A 6610-nucleotide genomic window follows, 5' to 3' on the forward strand; every position below is an offset into this window, starting at 1 on the left:
TGACCATACTGTAGTAACGTGACAATAGGCCTACTGTAGTAACACGACCATACAGACTAGTGACGTGATCATACTGTCTAGTCAGTGACATAACCATACAGAATAGTGACCATGACCATACTGACTAATGAGCATGACCTTACTTACTACCGACCTCCGGATATCAGGGTGAACACTCTGACCACAACACGGCCACTGGAGCTGCAATACTAATGCGTCATATCCAGGGGGTGTACTTGTACGTCATGGCTGGTGGATGTCACGGTCCGCTCCTCGGGCCGTGGACTGTGACTTTATTATTTAGCCCTTGACTGCCCTTTTATGGTATTGGACCCTTCTTGGGGGGGGGGGTCCCCTTCTTTTCGTTCCCATTGTGTTTTGCTGCGACCGTAGGTCGCATTTACTATAGAAACCTGCTCCAGGTGTCCGTGCGTCACCCCGTCCCTCCGTCACACACGTCCCGTCACACTTTTGCCCTGCTCATATCTCCGCACCCGTTGCCCCGATCCATGCCAGATTTTGCACACACACTCCTTACCTGCCAAACTACACCCTCCAAGGACCCCCGGAGCTCCAGGGACCCCCAGCTGCCTCGGGGACCCCCAAGTGTAAAAAATGAGCACATGTGGACAAATTACCAAATGACCACCCCAACGGGGCTGCTCACGGGGCATTCCCGGGGACCACCCACTCCTGGTGCTCCAGAACGGATGCAAAAGTGGTGGCGCCCCCAGTGGAGGACCCCCTGCCACTGCAGCTCACATAAAATGCCGTAACTCGGGCTAGGAGCGTCCGGGAGAGCCGCGGCCTGTACCTATTCGTCCGCCAAGGCAACGCGGACACCCCACCCCTAATTTCTCACATGGCCCTCTTCTAGCGCCACCTTCAGGCCGCTTTTCACAACACATTTTTGCCCACTACTCCTACAGTTTTGCCCCTAAAAACACGCAAATTGCTACACACTACACAGTATGTGTACACTCATGTCATCAACATGCCTGCCACCACATTTCTTAGACCACCAAACAAAACTATACATTGCCCACACAACTAGGAACCAATCGCCGTTACAGCCCTCTTCTGTATACATGTGACCTACGGTCGCTTATCTCCCGATTATAGGGAGTCTTACTGGTTACTCTGTTGGTGCCCTGATGTTCTGTACCTTTATTTTGTAGTATTGTTTCCTGTTCTGCTTAGTTACTGTTACCTGTCTTGTCTCACCTCCCCCTTGATTAGTCATGTTCAGTGTTGCCAGATTATGTGAGAGAAACAAGCAACCAGGTCTAGGAAAACCAGCCCAAAAGAAGCGCCTATGGGCCACATGAGTACTTTAACATGTACATCAGCTATTTGAAAATAGCAGATCTACAAGCTCACAACGCGTCGCGATGCGACGCGTTGTGAGCTTGCAGATCGGCTATTTTCAAATAAAATCTTGCGCGGAAATTATAATAAGCAGATCTGGCAACCATGTTCTCCTCTTGTGTCCTCTTAGTCCCCCAGCCTATCCCAGTGTTGAGTTGATTGTCTGTTGAGTTCACCTGTGTCTTATTATTTCCCTGTCTATTTAAGCCCTGTGTTTGGGCTAGTCCTTGCTATTGTTACGTGTAGTATGTCTTGGTTTGTGTTCCTTAGTCTATATTCCCACCTTTTTTGAGTTAATAAACCCTTTAAACCGACCTGTACAGCCTCTCTCTCCTTTACTTGGGTCCTACATTCTGCCCTGACTCAAACCTTGACATGGAGGCTGTACTCCGGGGGGAATACAGAAATCTTGTCACTGATGGGATACTTTTATTCATTTTTGTTGAGTGAAACTACACTCCTCCTGCAAAATGTGTATGTCCTCTGGCTGCAGAAAGCACTTCATGTGGGTTGAAGTTTTCGGTACTGAGCATGACACTGGTCCTATTCTTTGAACCGCTTCTGGAGGAAGGGAGAGTTGTATCTGCCATGTTGGCAGACACCCACATCAAGAACAACACACCCACGGCAAACAGTGCCGAATGCTTGGAAATCTAGTCTCTGATGCGATATTGTGTTGATTTTTGTTGAGTGAAACCGGTAGTTTCTCGTCTGACTGCACCAGTTTACTAACCTCATATGAGAGGTCAGTGTTTAAGTGCTTGTGTGTGTTTTCAGGCTGGATTACTGCAACGCACTACTCCCTTGCAAGAACCTACAGAGGCTTCAATACGTTCGAAACAGCGCTGCTACAGTATAGGATCCTGAGTGTGTACATTTTTACCATATCACACTCACCCTCCATTCCCTCCCCATCACCTTAAGGACTGAATACACAATCTCCCTTTTGACTCATCATCAGTGCAGATTCCACGGCAATGCCCCCTCCCTGCTACTAATTTCCACTTTGGGATACTGACCTGACTTGACTTGTATTGAAAGTTGTCCCATTAGAATGCAAATCATTAAACTATATAAATATAAAATTAGCGCTGGTGCATGTGCAGTACAGATATTACTTTAATATGGAAAAAATATGTAAATCGGCCAGCTTCAAAAGCAGTGCATTCATCCTGGAGCGTTGTGAAATAGAGCAACAATATTGTTTGGCTGTGTTTAGTGTTTGTCCCTATAGACAGGGAGAGCTTATTGAAGAGACGTAAAAATGAAATGTTTTTGTGTTTTGATGGGTAAGAGAGAGTGAAAGTAGGGGCAGCTAAAAGGGCTCCTTTCAACTCATTTTGTTAGCACTTTTCTATGTCTATCAAAGCAACCCAAAACTTAGTATACAGTATGTTACAATGCAGTATTGTCAAATATGAACATCAACTTTCAGAGTCATGAAAACTGCAAAAAGTGTTTTGTTGTTTAAGGTTACGTTGCCATTGTGCATTTGACAGTTTGGATTGATTTGATGAGTCAAGATGAAAATGGTTCCCACAGGCACTATGAACATTGTTGCCAGATTCTGTGAGAGAAACAAGCAACCAGGTCTAGGAGAACCAGCCCAAAAGAAGCGACTATGGTCCACATGAGCACTTTAACATATGCATCAGCTATTTGAAAATAGCTGATCTACAAGCTCACAACGCGTCGCGATGCGACGCGTTGTGAGCTTGTAGATCGGCTATTTTCAAATACAATCTTGCAGGGAAATTAGCAGATCTGGCAACCCTGACTATGAAGCAGATAGTTTTAAGGTGTGGCCATCACTTGAATAAAGATATAATACAATTGTTTGTAATGGTCATTTTTCCCAAATCTCACGTACTATAACAGCATGATTTGTGAGGTTGGCAGTGATGCCAATTATACTGTGAGTCATATCGGATTAAACAATACAGTACCAGACCACGTATGGTCCATTAGAGCAAGGCAAGTAACACATTGTAAAAGGACATTTAAATGCAGTGCATTTACAGTGCAGTGTCAGAAAGGAATCAAGGGCCTCAATAAAAGGCAGCAGCAAACAGAAACATATTCAGCTTTGTAACATAATAACTGAAAGTTCTAGCACTAGCAGACTGCAGTTTTCTGGGAGCTTGTTCCAGATATGTGATGGAACCTTTAAATATTTACCAGCTTTAGTTGTGACTCTGGGGACAGAAAGCACACCTCTTATCATCGCCTTAATTAGCTCTCAGAGTTTCAGAAGTCATAAAAATGAGAATTCTTATGATCTCTCTACATTCTTTGTGGTTGTGACATTGGAGCTCTAAATGAGCCACCATTGTCGGGATGAACTCGACAAGCCCCTTGGGGCAAGCCTATGATGTTAGTTGCCAACTACAGCAGCCTGGAATCAATCCATGGGTACTGAAGCCCCCCCTTAGTCTCTTGTTTACAGGGTAGGGCTTAACCCATTAAGACCCGAGGCCAAAAATATATCTTCTACTGTAAATCCTGACAGTTTTCTGAAAACTTATGTTGCTATATCAGTGGTGCTCAAACTTTTTCATGCCAAGGACCCCCAACTGTATATGTATTTGGCCGCGGACCCCCCCGTCTCAAAAGTATTTTGTTTCAGCGAAGTAAAAATGTTAGCTTTAAAAATATGTGTATATTTATTTGATTCATTATATTCATTAGATTTGTCAAGACTATTTTTCAAAAATAGCAGATCTACAAGCTCATAGCGCGTCATTTCGTGCCACACTATGAGCTTGTATATCTGCTATTTTTAATAGCCAACCAATGTGCTCTATATATATATATATATATATATATATATATATATATATATATATATATATATATATATATATATATATATATATATAGCTAAAATCTAATATTGCACATACTGTATGCTTTCCCGGTTTTAATGCGTTAATGGGTTCTGAGCATGAAGCCACTGACCCAATTTCACATCCTGAGCAATCAGAGGTATTTACTTATTGAATGTATTGTTTACGCACAGCTGCGTCTCAGGTGTGGCAACATGGATTACTTTCTGGAATAAATTACAGATGTGAGTGTGATTGAACAAGAAAAAAAGAAGCCTGTGCTCGCTCGTGTTTAGCTTATGCAGTCGAATTGCAGTGCAATCGACTCGCAAGCCCATGTTAAACATGGGGCTTGGGGGACGGGAGGGGGACGGGAGGGGGGGGGGGGGGGGGGGGGGCATCACACAATCTATATAATTATGATGGAACACAATGCACAATCAACTGGAGCACAAACTCGGGGAGGTTTCAATCTCTCCTTGTCGGGGCAAATGATCTGCCCGCAAAGCCTGCTGACCCCAAACAGAAGTGTTCGGTTGATGAATGCAATGCTTGTTTCCAACCACCTCTCAGGTGATACCATTATCACAGCAGCTTGCGGTATCACTTCGTGCTTTGTTTGCGTGCGTGTGCGTGTGCGTGTGCGTGTGCGTGTGCGTGTGTGTGTGTGTGTGTGTGGGTGGGTGTGTGTGTGTGGGGGGGGGGGTGTCCACCGTCACACACTAATGTATCCATTAACAGACTGTAATGCAGTTCACATGGATAGGGACAAAGAGAATAGTTTTGCTGATGGAGAGAGCCAAATCAAAACCAAGGCAAAAGTTTTGTAAACTCCACATTTTTATTGGTGATGACTATGTCAGTGAAAAACAGCACACATGAAAGACTAGATTGTTTTTGTCATTTTTATCCCATGGTGGACTCCGGGCATAACCAAGTGCACAGGGTTTAAGTGGTTAGGCAAATTGCACAACAACTGCAAAAAGGTGCTTAAAGACTACATTAAGATTCCAAGATTCAAAGTGTTTATTTGGCATGGTCCTGGTATAATCTAGGGGTGCCTTGCAATGTCTGCCAGAGGTCCCTGAATGAAGTAAGCTGCACACTACGGCACTCTGGAAAAATAAAGGACATATTATTACAGATTTTCATTTTTTCTATTTCTCTCTATTCTTCTTTTTTTCCCCTGAACACAATGTATCATTCATAATGCAGCAGTACTATTTCATCTGGTTGTGTAGCCCGTTCCCAGCCAGATGCCACCCTCATTGCCTGCCTGGTATTCTCGCCACACAGATGACCTTGTATAACATGATGGGGGAGTTTCCATCAACGTTCTTCTGGTTAGGATGGCGTCCTGGCAACAAAAAAAAACACAGCGTGGTCCTCTGCATAATATGTAATGACGGTCACCACCCGTCCCCCCATGTCCCCAGGCTGCAGAAAGCACTTGTGGGTTCAAGTGCTCAGCGCTGAGCACGCCACTTGGTCCATATTCTTTGAACTGCTTCGGGAGGAGGGGAGAGTAGTGTGTCGTGCAATATGAAATTCAGTGTGAAATGCTGTATGAAAGCCTGTTTTCACCTGTTTCCTAGGCTGTGTGTTTTCCACTTAATGTCGATTTCATTGGATATAATTGCATAGAGTTGCAAGAAAGAGTATAGAGTTGCAAGAAAGATATTTAGTATCCTACGTTGTCACCATTATTATGAGTGTAATCAAATGAAAATTATGAAAAAAAACATCAACACACTTGCTAATGAATACCACCAATATCAGCCTACACCAATCGCTCAACTTTTCAACAAACTTAGAAGGCATTTCTCATCTTCACCTCTCTGACAACAAATTTGACACTTTATATACATAAAAAAAAACTAAAGCAAGATTTAACATGCATTTTGAGGATTATTTCTGTCCAATTCAGACTTGACATGAGAGAAAACACAAGGGGCTGATGAATTTGAGAAATGTGCCCTATATGTCAAGGAGTGAATTTTGTCATTATGCCAATTAACCCTCTCCACACATTTCTGTGTGGAGAGGAAATGTGTGGAACCCTCTTGCCTCACCTACCAGTGAGGAGCACCGCCGTCCTACTCTTCCTGTTCAACACCCCCCCCCCCCCTCCCCCCACACCCTCTCCTGAACACAGCCAATTGTGTTCGTAAAGATGTTTGGCCAAGCTTAATGCACCATGGCGGGATTCAAAGCCCGAGACTCCACAGTGGCGGGCTCCCCTGATGTTTAGTCATAATTTAGTTATAATTTATCATTATTCAGTTAACCCATTAAGACCTGAGACGATTCTTAAAAATGCTTTCTAAATCCTAACAGTTTTTTGAAAAAAAAATAGAAAACAGATTTTTTTTCAAGATTTTTCAAAAATAGCCAAAGAAATCTAAAGTGACACAGAT

Source organism: Gymnoscopelus microlampas (genome assembly GCF_963454915.1).
Source record: "Gymnoscopelus microlampas genome assembly, chromosome: 24".
Classification (NCBI taxonomy): domain Eukaryota; kingdom Metazoa; phylum Chordata; class Actinopteri; order Myctophiformes; family Myctophidae; genus Gymnoscopelus; species Gymnoscopelus microlampas.